We start from the raw sequence: 21,492 nt of genomic DNA, 5'->3' as shown, positions 1-21,492 counted from the left end.
TGTTTGAGTCTGTATGTGCTGCCGCTAGAACTGACATTCTGAACATACATAAGCATACGAAAGGACACAATACCATCACGCTTTTGAAATCCCCACCAGGACTGGGGCTCGAATCCTAGATTAGGGCCTCGTTCATCACATGATGGGTACACTGATCGCTGATATGGAGGAACTTTATCAGTAGCCACTTGATTGCCTTTCCTAGCTTGGGTTTCGATCCGCAGACTTAGGGTACACGTTGATTGGGAGGTGAACACTACCGTCCTGACCCACCATTGTTCCGTCCGTAATAATTACCAGTACCTCAAAGTGTCACATGAACAAGCCTAATGGGTCTCTTACACTGGAAATAACAGACAAAATTCAGTAGTAGTACTAGTACTAGTAGTTGTAGAAGTTATAGTAGTAGTAGTAGTAGTAATAATAAAAATAATAATAATAATAATAATAATATAAATCATAATCATCACCAATAATCTTCTTCTTTTTCACTGACAAATGGAGTCGTAAAAAAAGAAAATACAAGTGTCATAAATTAGCAGTAGCGGTACCTCGAGTGTCAGAGCTGAATATGCCATGTTTGGAGCGCATGGTTCAGCCCATACTTGGACCACAACCAAGACTCTCACTGACTTGGGAATCTATTATAAGCTCTTTAACTCATCACACTTTCATTTTTCTTCTTTTTTTTTTATAACAATTATATCTGATTATTTTTTAAGTGGGAAAAAATCGAGTATAATATGTTGATAGGCCATTGTGTGTGTGTGTGTGTGTGTGTGTGTGTGTGTGTGTTTTTTGGATTGCCTACCGTATGACGGGATATATAATAAGCTTTTTAACTCATCCCAGTTGAATATACCCAAGTTTTTGTCGTACCCACAGGGGTGACCAAATCCAGCCTGTCCATAACTACTTCACTCACTCACTGAATAAATCACTTTTTAAAGTATGAAATCTGACAAGTTGCTACGTAGAGTTTCATGAGTGTCACACCTGGGGAAGTGTTGAGGGGTGGGGAGCATTGGCGATGTGTCTGGTGTGCTTTTGGGGCGCGTCAATCATTTACCTGGTGCATTTACGCGTGGTGTTTATTAGGAGTATGTCTAAAGAGTGTGCCCAAAGGACACAAATGGAATGTGTTGGGGTGATGGATACGGGTGGGGTGAATGCGGCTGTTAATCAAGTTCATCTCTGTATTCCTGTAAATTTGTGTACAAATTATGTACAGGCCTAGCTATCGTCACACTAGTATTTATGTTATCGAGTGATTGACTGAACTTATTGACTGAGATTTACAAACTCTTGCTGATACTTTACTACAGACAACGGAAGATGAGGTTGTTCATCGCTTCGGTATCGTTGTTAGGCTTGTTAAGTATGAACTTGTATTCGTATGTGCTGTCGTTGTCCTTGACCGTTAATGGACGGCTGTGTAACGATTGAAGGTTGAGGGCGTAGACAGTACTAAATCAGTGGTCAGAATTTGCTTTTAGCTAATCGTACTCTCACTGTTGCTAGAACAAAAGGCAAGTTTGCTTGTAAACACGGCTGATTTTGTAACGAGAGGGAACGTTGATTGATGGCAGTTGGATCATAGTAATACAAATTTTAGTTAATGACTTATCAGTATGGCGCAGCAAAAGCCAACAAAAGCAGCAATTTAACCACATCACTCTGATGACATTACTTCATTTTTGATATCTCCTGACGATTTTATTCACGTCAGGAACGATTGGATACAGTCTTCAGCCCTTGATTAGCGAGGTCTGTCTCCTTCAATACTGGGGAGCTCTTTTAACCTGAAAAAAATCGCTTGGTAGTTACTGGAATAACGTATAGAAGGACCATCGGATTAGGGATCTTATAAGGAAAAATGTTAAAATGGATATGTATGACGGCCACACCTTCGGTCGGGTCAGCATAAAAACATGAGTGCTTGGAATCTCTTCTAAGTGTGTCAGTGAACGATCAGTTTCTTATAGCTAACATTGTTTTCCCAGGAAGAATAGAAAGGAGAATGTAGAATGTTTCCCAGACTCAACTTCCAGTCGTTTCCCCTAATGCCTAAATTAGAGAGAATCAAAGTAACATTTTTAGATAAGATTGCTCCGGCTGTGTGTGTGTGTGTGTGTGTGTGTGTGTGTGTGTGTGTGTGTGTGTGTGTGTGTGTGTTGGTGGGGTTGTTTTGACCTAGTGGGGTGTTTGTGGTGAGTTAGGGTGTGTTGGTTGTCATTGTAACAAGTCGGCAGGTCACCCTGCCATTTTGGCCCGAGGGACTTTGCACCTGTCAGGTTTCTTGACTCCGGTTGAACTTGAACATGTAAAACAGATATATGCTCAGTATTTCGTGTTCAGTGTTTGAATTTAGCCACCTCACTCCAATGACGGATTTTATTGCTATCACCAGACGATTTTATTCAGCTTTGGGGGCGACTTTCAGACTGGGATAGTTAAATATAGCCTTCATTAACTCTTCACTTCTAGACGTCCTCCTTAAGCTGAATAAAATCGTCTGTAGTAGGAAGAATATTGGGTACTGTAAGAGGTCAGCGTATTGAATGGGGTAAAAGTTGTAGTAAATGTATGGGCTGTATTGCCTAAGCTGTATGATATAAAGGATACTGTATACGGCTGTTGAATTATGGTACGTGGTTGTGCTGGTGAACTTGAATATGTGAAGTTAAAGCTGATATTTGTATAGTAGCTCTCTCTCTCTCTCTCTCTCTCTCTCTCTCTCTCTCTCGGTGTTTGCACACCAGAATGTATGTTTGTAATTAAAAGTTGGTACACACACACACACACACACACACACACACACACACACACACACACACACACACACACACACACACACACACACACACACACACAGCACATTGCAACACTTACACAATCTTGCGTGCGTGTGTTTAAGCAGTGATATTGATTTGTCCAAAGCAGCGCGGGAGCCATGTGTGTTCATCTGCGTCATTATAGTGCGATTACTTCATCTTAAACTGTCGCAGAGCCGTTTGAGATATTACAAAACTTGTAATTACTCATCACATGGGTTTAAATCTTTCTTTACCATTTTAGAACTGCTTTACACCAGTTTGCACTTGACATCATTAGTTCAAAACCGGTTCTGCGTTTAAGATTGGAGGTCATAGGCAGTAGGAAATACAGACCGTGGAAGATTGTTCCAGAGTTGACGTGTTGCATACACGAAGGACTAGGAGTAACGGTTACCTTTTGCATTAGAGAATTGGACAGAAAAGAGTTTCGTGTATACGGGTGCTACGCCCCCTTTGTAGTGATGGAGAGATGCAGGCAGACAGGTCAGTAGAGCAGTGACCATTGAAGTAGCGATAGAAAAAGAAAAGATGCATCAGTGCGGCGAAGAGACAGAACTTGAAAGGAGCTAGTAAGTGAAGGAGAGTTATGTAGACGAAAAGCCTTTGACTCCACCTTTTTGAGAAGAGCTGTATGGCTCCCCACACATGAGAGGTATGCTCTGTGTAGGGGGAATAAAACCCATGTATAAAATCAACATCTGTGCTGGGGTAAAGAAGGCTCTGAGTCTGCTAAATGCATCTAATCTCTGGAAGCAGATCTTACAAGACAGGGAGGGTTGGGCCGATAAACAGTTTTGCCGATTACTGATTACTGACTAATCGGTAGTCAGTAATCGGCTGATACCGATTAATCGGTCGATTTTTAAGAATTTTAAAATGTAATAAATCTTCGTGAAATTATTGGTAGCACAGAGTTAAAGACATCATCCTAATGCTATATTCGACTTTGTCTACTGCCCAACTGCCATCTCCTGTATGGAGAGCAAATAGTTTGTCATATGCCACTCTTCTATAGTCTAGTTTTACTTTGTTGCAACATCTCGTTCTATGCGTCCTGGGTGTAAGTTGGTAGAATTAGCCATTATTCTTGTTCTTTTGGTGGTCCTAGATGCTACTAGATATGGTAGTGTACAGAAAGTGTATCAATCCCTCAAGCCTTCCACCAACATCTTAGTCTGGGATCTTCATATAATGTGTGTTTGCTTTAAAGACAGAAATAAGCTTCTTCAAATAATCGACCCTGATTAATCGGTTTAAAAAAAAAAAAAAAAAAAAAAAAAAAAAAAAAAAAAAAACGATTAATCGGCAAAGTGGCCGATTAGGCTGATTACCGATTACGTGCCGATTAATGGGCCCAACCCTAAAGAGAGGTAATATGATCTTTTCAAGATAATTCCCGCGAGAATGAAACGCCAGGTATGTTCAAAGACGATGAAGGATTGAGTTGGATATTGTTAAATAGTAAAAGATATTACTGCCCTTATGTAACAGTCCATCATCCTTCTTTTGGGGAATCGGAAAACAGCTGAGGGACGTATGTACAACCAGGCCGTTGAGCCGCCCAGTTACATCATGGCCACCACATAAGGCGTTCCTCTCCATCACCTCTGTCGGTGTAAAATCATATTGCTCGTGTAGTCCAGCTAACCTTCGATCTGGTATAATAGCAAAGGACAATAAGTTTTCCTTTGGTGTGGATCCTGCCCACTATTTCCCTCCGGTCAGGGGGTTGGGGTGGAGGGTGGCAGGGAGTGTGTGTGGCGGTGTATGTGTGTGTGTGTGTGTGTGTGTGTGTGTGTGTGTGTAAGAGTGACGTGTCCTTTCCTAACTCATGTGGCTGCTAATAATAAGGCTCACCGTGCTGTGAATGTCGCGTGGGGGGAGGGGAAAGTGTGTGTGTGTGTGTGTGTGTGTGTGTGTGTGTGTGTGTGTGTGTGTGTGTGTGTGTGTGTGAGAGAGAGAGAGAGAACATTGTAGACGGGGTGGATAATCAGGTCAAGTTGTTTCCCTTTCAATTATGTAAAGTATAAACGCTTGATTCAGCTGACAATTTTCCTTTTTATTCTTGCAGCCTTCAGACGATTGCATATTACTATAAAGATCATTGGAATTGGAGGGGTTATATGTATCCGTAATTGACCCTTTCACAAGACATTATTTCGTAGTTGAATAAGGTCGTATCAATGCAACAGGAATGCGCTTCGTATTGTGATCTATTGAAGTGGTTAATGGAGGTACTGGGTGAATAGTGGTGATCCCTCAAGGCCGAGCAGAAAATTTGGGTTATGTTGTTTCTCCCCAAGTTATAAAGGAAAAAAATGATAAGGAAATTTGGGCCTTGCATTTTAAGTTGCCCGATAACACAATGGCGCCTTTGTCTCAGATGAATAAAATCGTCTGACAGCTCGAGTAAGTACCACATCAAGAGTTGCCCCGACGACTAGAGGGCTATGTGCGATCACCAACACTCAAGCCCCTGTGAATTGTTCATCAGTAATATCATATGGCTTAAGCTAGAATAGATTGCATAAATTGTCCCCACTGCGAAAGGGTTAAATTCGAAAAAAATTAAAAGTGTGGAGAAAGAAAAGACCCAGATGAGGACTACATTTTAAAACTGGGGAGGGAGAATGGGTCAGGCTTTAAGAGTTAATTAGAAAATATGGAGAGGGGGAATTGTTATTACACTCGCATTAGGCTACACGAAAAAAAAAAAAAGTCATTATATAAGCAAAGAGAATAATTTTACTTCAGGAAAGTCGATTCAGGCTTTTAAAATTTCCTTGGAATTTCGGTGGGAAGGAAAATTAATCAGATTTCTAAAGTTTCATCTAAAGAGAGACAAGAAGGAAGATTAATTTCTTATAAGTTCCCATCGTAATGACACGGAAGACATTTTGGCTAAATTGTTCAGTTCATGCTTCCCCTGAAATTATGAACCAGGAGGAGGGAAAAGCGAGTAAAAATTGACATAATTCTGTCGTTAGATTTTTATATGTAGTCTACGCTCAGATTTTTATACAAGTTTACCTTCATATTAAGCTGTAAGTTGCAAGGGAAATATTATCAAAGTTTATCTTCAAGTTGGCTCGTGGAAAATTGGGCCAAGTTACACAAGTTTCTCTTAAATGTAAAAAGATATTATGTCAGGGCCTACTCGCACGCATGGCAGAGTTGGTTTAGGAATAGAACATGAATCGTGGGTGTGGGTGTATTTGTGGTAGGTGTGGGTGTGGCTGTGGTGGGTGTGGGTGTGGCTGTGGTAGGTGTGGGTGTATTTGTGGTTGGTGTGGGTGTGGCTGTGGTTGTGGTAGGTGTGGGTGTATTTGTAGTTGGTGTGGGTGTGGTTGTGGTAGGTGTGGATGTGGCTGTGCTAGATGTGGGTGTAGTTGTGGTAGTTTTTGTGGTAGAAAATGTGTGTTAATTATGGGAGGGGAGATTATTGGGGATCGACGTCTGTAGTTAGGATGAATAATAGTTGAGAGGCAGTTATTAGATAGTTTATAGGGTTGTAATATGGATAAATGGTTGTTGTTTATGATGGTTGTATAGTATGACTGGTGTGGGGGGAACGCTGATAGTTACAGTATTTCGTAACGCACCTTTTTCATTGATTTATTTATACGCATTGGATGTTCACTTCCTCTTGTATGTAATTCATGCCAACTTAAGTTGATATTTAGTAGATGGAAAATTTAAAGAGAGTATCGAGGTTTAGTGTACAAAATTAATCGACGAAGAAAAAAGTACAATTCCCGTGTGTCAGTGTGTTTCAAGTTGTGATAGTTTCGGAAAATATAATTATTGGGCTCGTATTTTTGTCCATACAGGAGACTCCGTAGACCCTAGCACTTTTTTACTATATATTCTTTTTTTAACGACCCAAAATTGCCATTTCCCTCTTGAATGCTGAGGCGTAACAAATTATCAACACTGGTTTGCTGTAGTCACGAGGAAGTGCTATGGAAAGAATGGAGAGCTGTTGAATTGTCTTTTTCTGCCTTTGAGCTGTGCGAAATTTAAGCATCAAAAGGACGAAAATCTAGGTCAGATTAAGATAAAAAGGGTATAGTTTATTTCCGCATGTAGATCGTTAATATGGACGTGTGTTACTTGCGCAAACCGCTTCGATATTAAAGAAGTGCGTAGAACACAGAGAGAACATTAAGGTGAAACAGACAATATTAATCTTTAAGGAAAAGTTGCAAGAAAACCTCTTAACGTTGCCGAGCATGCGGGCCAAGGGGCTCGAAAAATGTCGCACTTTCTTGATTATCTTCCGGCTTAGCACGTGCGCTGCTACCGGTGCCCTCAAATATGGGGGCAGTAAATTAATGTACTTGATTCTCTTAGTTTACTTTCGATTAGATATCAGGGGCATTAGTCACCCCGTTTTCTTCAGTCTCTCAGTAGAAAGAAAAAAAAATGCGTTATCGTATTAACCTCATCTCTCCAGTATAATTTTTACCTGCGGCATAGAGAGAGAGAGAGAGAGAGAGAGAGAGAGAGAGAGAGAGAGAGAGAGAGAGAGTCCATAGCCTATGCCAGGTAACAACAGTACATAGGATGGACAGAAGATATCACAAAGAAGCGACTTTTTTTTTTTTTTCCTGCTACTCGACAGTTTTATTTAGCGCTCGGACAGCCTGGTAGTTGTAAATGGGTAATTATGACTATCTCTTTTGATTTAAAAAAAAATCAGACGTTATTGAAATTGTGTGTACGTAGCAATAACACAGTGCAAAATACTTCAGTGCAGAAATGGGGCTAACGTGGGATAGGACTTTTGGACATTAGGTCGTATTCATTGTGGCTCTCCTCATGTAACACGTATACCTGTTCATTCTACAGATTAAACTGCAGTATGTTTTTGTACGGTATGTTATTGATGCAAACTGTTTTGATATTAAGACGAAATAAATGCATACAATAGAATGTAAAGGTGTAATATACAGAGTAAATAGCTAAGGAAGAGGTGCTACGAAGCCTCCTATGCCACTCAGATGACAGCTTATTATGTCGTGTCTATCCATCGTCTGTGGTGTCACATTGTGTCGCGCAAAGTAGATGTCCATACTTTTTTTTTTTTTTTTTAAATCTGAAGTGACGTCAGTCCTTTAAATTCGGTGGCGTGTTTTATATTCTTGCTACCATTAGACGACAGACATTTAATTCAGTAATGACGTTATTAAGACGTTTACTTGAATAATGACAAGGTTAATAAGACAGCTGAATAATGTCGGGGTTTATATCAACAGAGGCAGTTCACACGCCTGCGGACCGAAATGTCTTTCCATAGCTAAACGAAATTGTTCCATGGTGGCAGTAATGGAGTTTATAATACTATCTATCTATTGCCAGACGCCATAATCCCGTAAGGGGTAGCCATTTAACTTTGAGTTATTTGTTTTACAGGGAGGGGCACTAACCCTCCACCACATCTTTAAAATATGAGGGTAACAGTGAGCTGGAGCCCTCATTGTTTACCCCTTCAGTACGATTATGTTTTTCAGTATTATTGCTACCTTCAGATAGTTTTATTCATTTTTTTTTATTTTTTCGAACTGTAGGGGTTGGGGACCACAGTCCTTGCTTCATTGGCATTGTGATTTTATAGATTGCCGGATTTAGATTTCACGGATTTAGTTTTTCGAAATTAATATAGGGGAGGCATTAGGTTAGGTTAGGATTAAACCGGAAGTAGGCTTGGTGGAGTCCTAATTTACCACTGTACAACATTTCGAAAAATTTAATCCTTGAAATCCAAGTCCGGTAGTCGGTGAAATCATATTGGCATTCTTTCAACCCCTTATGTTTGGGGTGTCCTGCAAAAGTGAATAAAGTCGTTTGGTAGCTGTGTGATTAAAATAAATGAATAAATAAATAAAGTAACAGGAGCGAAGGTATACGTCGGTCTTGTCAGAGGTCCTCTCTTTCCTTCCTGACTACGGACACTTACGTATCAAAGTTATAAATTCATTTTTTTTTAATGGTCTTCAGAGGTTTCTTTGTTTATGTCTATTAAGGAGAGTAAGAACGAATTTTATCGTATCCGTGTTTTTATTTTACACCGTGAATCCAGTGACCTATTTTTATTATTAATTAGTTATCAGCATCAGGCGATATTATTTAATTTAGGGAGGATTTCTGTTTGTCAAAAGGTTGAATAAGCTGTCTAACCCTTTCAGCGCGAAGGTTTTCTAAGCTGGATAAAATAATTGGAGGTAGCAAGAATAACCCCCTCCCCCCAGAAAAAGAAATACGTTACCGGATTGGAATTGAGTCATACGTCAGAGTTTCGTCGTCATCATCATCATGATCATCATCATCGTGCTTGTAGAATACCAGCGGTTGTAGGTGAAAGAGTAACAGATTAACGTATTTTATTGTTTATTTAGTGCCAGAGTCTTTCAGATTTGATTGTGTTAACCCTTTCGTTACGACATCCCTTTTATTGTATTTTTACGGTACTATTTCCTGATTTTTTTGAGCGGAAGAGAGGCTTGTTGAAGTGGATGCCGTATCCATTCCCTCCAGCTTCAAAAGTCTGTCCCAAGTTAAGTAACATGTCATGATGTTAGCAAGAATAAAATACAAGTGTCACCGCCTCAAAATGATAACATCGTGTATCGATTCACCGTCTTTTACATACCTCTCTCAAAGAAGGCATGGAATTAATGCCTATGGCCAACACGGAGCTGAATGAAATAACCTGGACAGAATAATACAGTTTGACAATACACCGTAACCTCGCATCGTTAGTTGTCTCAGATACGCAAAATGTTTTTCTGCACAGTTCATCGGTGCATTATCGGTCCATCCATCTTCTCTTCGTCCATTTTATTTGTCGTCCGTCAGTAAACCCGTATTTCTTTACTGATATTGTCATCTGGCTGCCCATGTTTTTTTTGTGTGTGTGTGAGTATTTTAATTTATATTGGTTGTGTTATAGTCGGTTTATTGTCATATGACGGCATTGGACTACTGTCGATACTTAAATAATAGCTGTATGCATGAAAATCAATAAGCCTTTACTCTGAGGTAGGAATGAGTCTCCTTGGTCACTAATCAGCCGACTCTCGAATGAAAGCAAACCGACTTTAGTATTGTCATCGGTTTTGCATTTACCGGTGTGTCTCAGAGGATCGTCTTATCAGTACAGTAGGGATTATAAGACCTTACTGAATTATCAGTACAGTAGGGATTATAAGACCTTACAGAATGGTTTAGTTTGCATATTACAGCTTTATTATTAATCTATATTTCTTTTTCACGTCACCATGGACTGCATAACTGACGTACAAGAATTAATTGCCGTACCAGATACAGAATTACACTGTTAAGGAATAGGTGCTGACAGACTTTAAGCTACCGGTACGTTATTACCAAAGCTGCGTTTGCTCTAACTTGGCCTAAATTTTCCATCTCCGTCTTGAATACTGAGTTATAATGATAGGTTAGTAATAAAAATAGGTCTAGTCACGAAGAAGTGTAATGAAAAAGATGTTGGGTCGTAGTATTAAATTTTCCCCTATTGATCTACGTGAAGTAAGCAGCGTAAGGTCAAAATTTGGGCCAAGTTATTGTAAAAAGAGTATAGCGTGTGGCCTGTATTCTTATTGCTTGAGGCGACTTCCTACCACGTATTTCTTAACATTATGTACCATACATAGCGTTAATAATCCCATGTATGTTCTTTCTGCAGTCAGTATTGATATTTAAGAGAGAAATATTGTGTAAGTGAGTGGTCAGGCATAGTATGCAAAATAAATCGCTGAGGAAGAGATGCTAGAGAACTGTAACCCACGAGAAAACGGTCCTGTGTCTAAACTTTTCATCAACGTTGCATTCACATTGACTTTCATTTTTAACCACATCGACAAAACATAACCGTGGATTTGATAGATATTTTTACGACTCATCCGTTTTCGTTTCATTCTGATTCTTGACTGTATAATATTCAATACTACATGTTTCCGCAAAGCTGTATTATATCGTCCTGGCCATAGCAGTTGTAACTCTTAAAGAATAATATTTGGACTTGGTATGTTAATGGAACTTTTTAATACCATCACTATGAGAGGCCTCCCAAATCTTAAGAAAATGGTGTGGAGGTTGCAGAGGTAGATTAACGCTGATGTTTCTATGACTCCAGCTGAGTGAAATCGTTTGCCCGTAGCAGGACTAGAATTCAAGAGTTCTGTCGGCCATAGGAGGGTTGATGGTGACACAATGAACACGGGCAGACTTCTACTGTATAACCTCTTTGAAGCAAGATGAGTAAAATCGCCGGGGTGTTAGTGGGAATTAAAAAAACAAAACAAAACAGGGGAATAAAAAAACACATTATGGTATTGCACAGATTAGGACGCGGGGATTAGTGTTCCTGATTCACTGACCCCAATGACATATCCACTTGATACGTATCAGCTTCCCCTCTTGAGATCAGACCACGGAAAACGAAGGAGAGAAAAATGACTAGCCTTGTTCTATAGTGTTAGCGGAAATCTGGTGGAATGTCTCTCAGCCCTTTTGTAGCGTTTGCCGCCATCCCCCTTCCCTCCCTCTCTTTCTCTCTCTCTCACATGACCCGAGGCAATTGGGTATATAAGCAGGGAGTTTTGAAAAAGGTGATGCATTGAGAGGCTGGACCGTGGAGGAGAAGGATCGCTTGTGTTATTCCTTTCTCTCCAGGCGACGTCGTTTTCTGTTGCATTTGAACTCGCGTGTGTAAGTGACTGGCTGCTGCTGGTGCCGGGTTTAAAATTAACATTTTGTCGCATGCTTTTCTTTTCCTTTTTTACTCTGGCGCATTTTTTTTTCTGCCATTTTTGTCGTGTTCATTTTTTCGATAATTTTTATGGTGTGCATTTTTTTTACTTATTTTTTTATTTTTTTATTTTTTTATTTTTATTTTTATATGAAAGTGTTTTTTAATAGGCTGTAACGATGTATTGTTGAGTTTGTTCGTGTATATCCGGAAAAGGTTGAATTTTTAAACATTGTGTGTAAGGTGAGAAAAGAGAATATATAACCCAGGCTAAAGCTAAGCCAGCATTAAGTCCATTCGTATATCGGCAGAGAAAAACAGTGCTATGATATTGAAATGTGAAACTTTATACTTACTGCTTAACTACTGGTAGAGGCTAATGCAGCGGTGGCTGATGTGAAGAGCGGAAATATTGGGAAGTACAGAGATGTTAAAGATAGGCAGGTACTAGAAAAACCGTGATAAATTGATAACAGTAGTGATAGTTGTATGTGGTTTGGGGAACTTGATGGTTTTTGTAGTGCGTCCTTAGAGATACTGGTGGGTTATCATTTTCCTCGTATGTATGTGTCTAGCTTGTAGCAGCGAGAAGAGTAGCAAAAATGTTGGACACTAATAACAATAATAACTAGAAAACACTCAGAGAAGCATTCCTCCGCCAATGCCATTGCCATTAGAAAGGATCTGGATCCGTCCCAAAATTTATTCAATTCTTTCTTGGCCCATGGCCAACCCTTGCACAAAATTTCATTGAAATTCATTGAGAACTTTAGGAGACACTGTGCGGGATACTTCGGATCTGGATCCCTCCCCTAAATTTAATCTTCCTTGGCCCATGGCCCACCCTTCCACAAAACTTCATTGAAATTCGTTGAAAATTTTTGTAGATATCGTCTGGACAGGCAGACGGATAAACATAAGTGAATACATAACATCCTCCAACTTCGTTGGCGGAGGTAATAATAATAATAATAATAATTATAATTAATTATTATAATTATATTATTATTATCATCATCGTCATTGTTGTCGTCACTGTCGTCGTCACTGTCACCATCGTCATCGTTACCTCCACAATCATCATAATATGCCAGTAATATCAGCATATTTATCAGTAGTAAGTTTTCAAGTATTGGTGTTAATTATTAGAACAGATAACTAGAACAGAAATGCTGAGCAAGTAAAGCAGCACCACGCCCTGAACTTTGACCTTGACCCGTAATCTTGACCTTTGATCGAGATGAACCAAAATCCGTTTACGTCTTGCCAACCGCACCCGCATTGTGTACTGTATGTCATGTTTGATATAAGTCGAATGAACATGATATTAGGCATTCAGGAGATAACGCAGCATCTTGAAGTTTGACCTTGATCCTGAACCTTCACCTGTCCAGCTGCACCAGTATCGAATTCACTTCTCAGATCCACACGGAATATAACGAGATATTTTGTTACCTTCATACATGCTCTTACATACATTCATACATGATAGACGCGGCTCCAATAACAACAGCTACGCCATCAGTATCGCAAGTGGGAGAAAGGCTAGTATTAGTTCTCATTCACCTCTGTCTTAATAGAGATAGCAATTTTTTAGTATAATGTTAATTACTGAATAGTAGTAGTAGTAGTAGTTGTAGCTGTAGTAGTAGTTGTTGTTGTAATAGTATTTGTAGTAGTAGTAGTACTGGCAGCAGCAGCAGCAGACTAACCATTGCTAGGAGCATTACTGACTAGTAATAGTACTAACTGCAGTAGACATATAAGTGGCATGGATAGTAGTTCGGTAACTGTATCCCAGGTAGTACTGTTTAATAACATGATAGTCCCCTGCGGTATTGTAGCCTGTTTATTCAGTGAATCTGTTGATAGTGAACTACTGCTAGTGTTATGGTGGTAGAGGGGACTTGATGGTAGTTCAAGGCCAAGGACCATTTATGGCCACAAAAGACATTAAATTGCCCACTGTCTGCCGTTTGGAGATGTCTACGTTTAGTATGCAGCCTCTCTCTCTCTCTCTCTCTCTCTCTCTCTCTCTCTCTCTCTCTCTCTCACACACACACACACACACACACACACACACACACACACACACACACACACACACTTGTAGTTCACAGAGTACACTACTTCAAGGAATAAAAGTCGTGTTTTATCAGAGATTAATGACACGGATTAACTGGATCCATTTTGTGTGATGCCGCCTCTTACACACACACACACACACACACACACACACACACACACACACACACACACACACACACACACACACACACACACACACACACACACACACACACACACACACACACACACACACACACACACACACACACACACACACACACACACACACACACACACACACACACACACACACACACACACACACCTGCTTTTATAACCCTTTCCTCAGTAACCCAACACATGCCGTAAGTTAAGTGTTGTGTGTGTGTGTGTGTGTGTGTGTGTGTGTGTGTGTGTGTGAGAGAGAGAGAGAGAGAGAGAGAGAGAGAGAGGGGGGGAGATATAGTTTGTGAGTGTGTTCTTACCAACGGGGTCATGATGATAATAAATATCTGCTAGTACTTCCGTGGACATTAAATTGATAGGAGTGTGACAGGGGAAGCGTCATCCCTAGAGTGGTTCTGGTTGAGTAAGAAATAATGGTGTGTGTGTGTGTGTGTGTGTGTGTGTGTGTGTGTGAGAGAGAGAGAGAGAGAGAGAGAGAGAGAGAGAGAGAGTCGCGCAGTTAGGAGATGAGGAAGACCGAGAAGGGTGAAAGTTTTAGGTAGAGAATGTATGACGCAGTGTGAAACATTATGGGGAGCGAGGTCGTTATTGAGTAAGGACAAACCCCAGACGCTGTTCTCGGGGTTACCCTTCATTGGATACCACGTCAAGCAGATACACGGAACCGTTTATTTTTCCATGGCTTTGAGATGGTTTGGCCATGTGGAGGGGATGGTCAATGAAAAACTGACTAGAAGAGTGAATGTGAGGGAAGTGGAAGGGGAGAGGAGGAGGAGGAGGAGGAGGAGAGGAAGGACGAGATGGCGAGATTGAGCGGAGAATTATATGAGGGGTGTGTTAGTTGGGCGGGGGGGTGGACAGGCAAGTGACAGGACAGGGCAACATGGAGGCGATTTGTTTGGGGTCGTCCAATTTTAGGACTGTGGTTTTAGCAATAGGCAGATAGATAGATTTTTTAAAAGCCTACCTTAAATAGCTGGGTTTTGTTATGGCCTTGCATTGCTGTTGTTTTTGTTCATGGTGGTTGTATTTGCTTGTTGGGTAATTTTTAATAATTTTTAATCCCATAGACCCAGTTACGCTTTTCGTACTAATCATGCCATCCCCTGACGATTTTATTCATATTTAAGACGTCTTTTAGTAGTGAAGTGGATAATGAAGACTACATCTAACACTGCAGCCTGAGAAGTCTCCTTAAAGATGAAAAAAATAATATGGTAGCAGTAATATCAGAAGAGGTCATAGAGTGAAGTGTTCAGTGCCCTCCGTATGACTCTTTATTCCAGTGATGTTGCCACTAAATCTGTTTATCTATCTTACCTGTGTTTTCACACCTGTCTTCTACTACACTCAACATTCTAACATTTGAGCAGACGGTAGATTCACACGAAGGACAATAATGGCTTTATAATGCTTGGGAGACTAACTCTGCGGGTATGAATTGCCTAGTTACAGGACCACGGACCTAGAAAATACACGACACACACACACACACACACACACACACACACACACACACACACACACACACACACACACACACACACACACACACACACACACACACACACACACAACCATTCATACGACCATTGTTGAATTGTACGTACATAATTATGTAGCGTGTTTACAAATTTAGTGCCAGACTTCATAGATATGTAATATCCTACTGAAAATAAATCAGCACGTTGAATTAAATATACTGCATACTTAAACTCGTTTATTGCTGAATTACCGGTATGTTATTTTCAGATAGTACACATGAAGCACGATACCTGTCCCAAACCCATAAATAGGTGTTTTTTGGAAACGTCTTTATTTAGTCATTTGCTTGTTTTCAGTGAACTGCAACAGAATTGAACGCTGATGTGATATCAAGGGAGATCTGGGATATCTGGCCGTGTGCGAGCTTTTGTGACAAGTCTTGACACGTATCGAGATGAATGAGGTTCACAAGTACTTCATGTATGGCTTGATAACTTAATAATGTTAATGTCGTGCAGAAATTCTATAGCCTGCACTGCTTGCTAAGAAATGCTTTGTAAACAGAAATTCAATATCAGGTTTTCCGTTTGACGTGTGCTACATCAAGGTAACATAACTGCAGTAAATGGTTTTGAACCTGTGTTTACTAAGACACTGATTGGTTTCAAGGAGTATAACATATCTCCGAAATCTGGCACCGTATCAAGTTTTGTGAACACCCTGTATATATATATATATATATATATATATATATAGATAGATAGATAGATAGATAGATATTACATATATATATATATATATATATATATATATATATATATATATATATATATATATATATATATATATATATATATATATATATATACTGTAAAGTAGATATGTATTTATGATCACGTAAGTTGGTTGCTTCCATGCCTGAGATGGGTTATTTTGAATAGATATATCGGTAATTTTGCTGTCTTGAGAAATGTTTTTATCGCTAGATATTTTCTCGTAAATGATTAGTTCTGCGTACTTCTTCATCCATTCTCTGGCTTTATATATATTTAGATAGGTATTTAGTTAGTTTTTGTATATTCTGTTTCATCATCATCATACAGACGTAAGGGTCTGGAAAGCCAGAAAAAACATGACAGAATGAGATACTAACCAAAGTTTTCCCAAATGAAACACACACCCATTTACTTCCCCGCAGTCCTGGCTCCAACTGATAGGTCAGAAAACATTCTGCACATAGCTTCACACCCACCTTTCTGATAGAGTCAATTCGACAACGTCAGGCTAAAAAGGGGTACCAAACCAGGGTCATACACGCCTTCGCACAAAGTTCATCCAGTCATCTCGATCGCATATCATTACCCTAGCCTCGGTAGCTCCTATACCTCACTTCATCACATAATCATTCACCATATTTATCCACTTTCATCTAGGCATACCATGTCTCCTCTCGCCTTCAAGTTCACTCAGATATAAATGTATCACCACTCTATATACACCCATTTTCTCCACTTGCCCATACAATGTAAGCACACACTCTTCAACTCTGGTGTCCACCGAGTTCCTTGCTCTGCATCTTTCACAAATCATAATTCCATATCATCCCCTCTCACCACACTCCACGCACATTCCTCAACAGTCCCATCTCCACTTCTCTTACTTTTGACATTTCATTTTCATGCCACATCATAGTAACACATCCGTGTGCTAGAGTAGGCACAACTCCACGCAGGCATCTCACAGCCGCCACACTCGGACCTTTGCGTCTTATCAAGGCCTTCATAGCAGCAGCCAGTCTCCTTCTTTGTGCTACCCTACATTTCAGTTCTTTTGCACATTTATCTCTCTTTTCAGTTATTGTACCCCTGGTACTTAAACTCTCTCACCAGTGTAAATCTCTCCAATCACCATAACATTACACAAGGAATAGCCTTCTCTCTGAACAACCATCACTTTACTCATATTTACGTATACCTTCAAGGAACGTCGCTCACAAATATCAACAAAAATCTGCATTAATCTACTAAGCTTTTGTCAGCTATTTGCAAGCAGCACTGCATCATCTGCATACATAATATATGAGATACTCCATCCTTCACTATTCATTACCAGCGCCATCCCCCTCTCTCCATAAGTACTTCACTGTTTCTCTCTCTCAATACCATATACCGGTATGTATATATATATATATATATATATATATATATATATATATATATATATATATATTATATATATATATATATATTTATATGTATATTGGTACATATTTTATATTATATAAAATGTATACGTATATACATATATAATATATATATATAATATATATATAATATATATATAATTTATATATATATATATATATATATATATATATATATATATATATATATATATATATATATATATATATATATATATATATATATATTATATATATATATATATATATATATATATATATATATTATATATATATACAGTATATATATATGATGTGTGTGCGTAGAAAACCCTTGTTCATGTATCTTTACCTTCATAAATATGCCCACCAACCCTTGCGCATGCGTCACCATCTTCATAAGTATGCCCACCAATCCTTGTACATGCTTCACTGCATTATAAAATATGCCCACTACCCCTTGTGCGTGCGCCACTACCTCAATAAAAGTTCGATCTCATATCGGCACTCACCAGTTTACCATCTCTACCGTACGTACCCTAAACCTTCCACAATCTGTCGGTTAACCTTGTATTTTTTTTATTTTTTTTTTTTGTCAGATTCATATGACATAAATACCTTCTAGTTCTTCTCACAGCGTTTCTCCACTATTTGTTTCATTGCAGATATTTGATTCACGGATCGTCTATCACTCCAAATCCACTCTGTTCTTCTCTCACCAAGGATTCTAATATATCCTTGATTTTTTCAATAATTTTTGCAGATATCTTTCCTACGGCACTCGAGAGACTTTGTGTCAATAATTTTTGCACTTCGCTTGCTTGTATTCTTGTGCAGAGGTACAGTTACAACCCTTTTCCACTCTGCTGGTACGGTCTGTCGTCCATGCCATCTTACATAGACAGACACATCTTTCCTCTCACTGCTCTACATTAATCATTTCTGCATGCACTTAATCAGGCCCCGCTGCTTTCCCGTTCTCCAGCCACTTCACAACCTTCATCACTTCTGCTAGTGTTAGGTTCTCTGGTACTACATTCCTTCTTTGTATGTACTTTTTTTTTTTAATACATAGTTTGAACAGGTAAATACATTGTCATTGAGACAGGTAGATATTTATATAGGCATGAAAACAGTACAGTACTTAAATTGTTAGACAGTTTTAGATGGTTAATATAAAATTTAGTTAAATGAGATTACCTTCAGATTTTTAAAGGACATCGTAATCACCTCCTGTGCTGCCTGCTTCCACGTACCATAGCTTCGTGAATTTGACTCGTCCATTCGTGATGTAAACGTGGGAAATTACCAAGTCCTTTGATCCCTGTAGATACACTATGATCCTGAAATTACTACACATTACGTATTTCTGCTTAGTTTTTATGATGTGACACGTTACCCATTTTATTTTATGAAATTATTTGAATGCTCGGTTGGTATTTTAAATTATAGCAGGGAATCCATACGTGATTGTTGGTCTAAGCATAAGCTCTGCAGTTCCTTAGTTATCTATGGGAATCGTGCTCCATCTGAGTATTGTTATTATTATTACTATTATTATTATTATTATTATTATTTTAGGTGGTAGGTGGGGGCGCTCACGATCCATTCAATGTAGTAGCTGCCCTACCCCTCTCTCCCTTCCTTCTTCCTTCCTTCCTCTTATGTCATTCTTTTCTTCATTCTTTCCTCTTCCTTCTGCCTACAGGTGACTCTGCACTGAGTGACAAGCCAAATGGTTTCCTGTGCACTAGGAAACCATATACTACGCTGGGTGGTAACCATGTAACCAAACTATGGCGCCTGGTGGTTTAGTAGGTAATTAAGGCGCTCCAACCGGATTGAGCCGGTGAAGGTTTATATGCAAGAGGTGGTTGGCTCAAGTAATGTCACTTGGCGATGAGTGAGGCTGGTCACTCATCTTAAATGTCAGGACCAACTTGCCTAGTCCCGGGCTCCTCATGGGGCAACACAGGTTTAGATGATGGATGGATAGATGGATTATTATTATTATTATTGCTGTTGTTATTGTTGATGATGATTTTTTTTTCTTTTTTTAAGGGTAACTTTATTTCCGCTCTATTCCTTTTCTGTAACCCACGCAAGACGCTTCCACTTACCCTGAGAAGACGAGAATAACCATGAGAGTATAATTATATGTATTATAAGTGGTGAGATGGTGGGGGAGGGGGAGACTAAGTGCGCGGCCACACTTGCTCCAAACACGTGATCGACAAGAGGAGAGGTGGCTCAGGGGGATGTCTAACGCCTCGGATATTGTGGCATCTTTAACCTGGTGCTTTGTTTCATCACGTCAGCACATATTTCGGGTAAGTGTGACCGCAGGGATGAGGTGGAGAGGGGATGGATTGGAGGTATAACTATCCGACATCATATTCACGTTTTCTTATTAGTGTACGTTATATCCAGCTTGTTTTCGTAGAGCAACACTTGATTCGGTGTCACATGTGCAACCTATAATAACACACACGCACACATCCACACTCCCTGCATGCGACGAGGGAACTGAGTGTGTGAACAGGCAGGGGAGGGTGAAGGTGGTGTTTGAGGAAGGAGGGAATTGGTAAACAAGGTAGAATGAAGGAGGCAGGTCACGTCAGATTACCCCCCCCCCCCTACACACACAGGGAAAGGGGGGTGGGGGATGTGCGGTTTGGTGTTCGTTGAATTTTCATCCCTACACTTAACGCCTTGTTTGTCCTACTTTCCCTGACAAAGACCTTGACGAGTTAGTTCTATGTGGGCCACGACGATGCCGCTTATCTCCTTGCTTCACATGACCTCGTGTTTTGGGTCACTCCTATTGCACGGTACTGATTTGACTCGAACTTGGCCTAAAAGTGACAGTCCTCCATCATGAATGCTGAGTTGTGACAATAGATTTGCTCTTGAATATGATGCTGGTTACGAGGAAGTGTTATCGAAGGGAAGCAGAGCCGGATTAATATTATTATTAATATTATTATTAATATTTTTATCATTATTTGCTGCTGAGCTGTGTGAAATAAACTGCACTACTACGAAAATCTGGGTCAAGGTGACAGTAGTATGCCAGACGATTTTATTCAACTAAGGGAAGAATTCATTGCATGACGTATTACATCAGGTCAGTTTTGCTATTTCCTTGCTATTTCATTCAGTTTAGACAAGGCGACGGGTCTGTTAACGAGGGCTGTATCCGGTGCATTTTGTTAAATTCACAGTTTTATTTAACTTGGGAAAGGCGGCCTCTCAAACTGAATGTGTTTACTACTTCACTCCGATGACTTATTATTTAAAGTTTTGCGATCTTCAAGTGATTTAAATTAAGAACAGTCCTCTGCTGGCGAAGGGGTTAATGACAGCTCTATTTAAGCCATGCAGCTGGAAAAGACTCTCTTCGATCGAATTAAGTCATCTGAATATAGCAAGAATAAAAAGTCATGGGACTGAAAGGGTTTATTAGGGCTGCTTAAACTCACTACTTGGATATGCCTCCCCGAAGCTGAATAAAATCCCTGGGAGATGCCAGTATGAGATATAATTGACGTGCTTTGGCTTAAGAGACTAAGATTTTTGTTTTTTATGTTGTGCTACCCCAGTTTGTCTCATCTAACGTACTCATCAACTGCAGCCAAGAACTTATGTTTCCATGCAGGCGACAGTGCCTTGCCACAGTGAGGCGCAAGGATTAGTGTGGTTTGGTGCCTGGGTGGATGCCGCGTTTACATCTCCACCCAGTTAACGGAGGTACAATAGTAGGCTCCACGTCACCTCGTTGTTTGGCCATTTGGGTACCATCCAGCATTGTTAATGGTTTTCTGAGTCACAGAAAATGATTTGGCTTACCACCCAATATAGACACATGAATTGGAAAAAGAGTGATAAACAGTGACAGGAAACGATGGGAGAAACAGGAAGAGAAGAGGACAGACACAGATAAAGCATGACATGCATGAAGG

Source organism: Coenobita brevimanus, chromosome 88 (assembly GCF_032717465.1).
Source record: "Coenobita brevimanus isolate Jiangsu-jjx chromosome 88, ASM3271746v2, whole genome shotgun sequence".
NCBI lineage: Eukaryota > Metazoa > Arthropoda > Malacostraca > Decapoda > Coenobitidae > Coenobita > Coenobita brevimanus.
Note: the sequence above shows the minus strand (reverse complement) of the source record.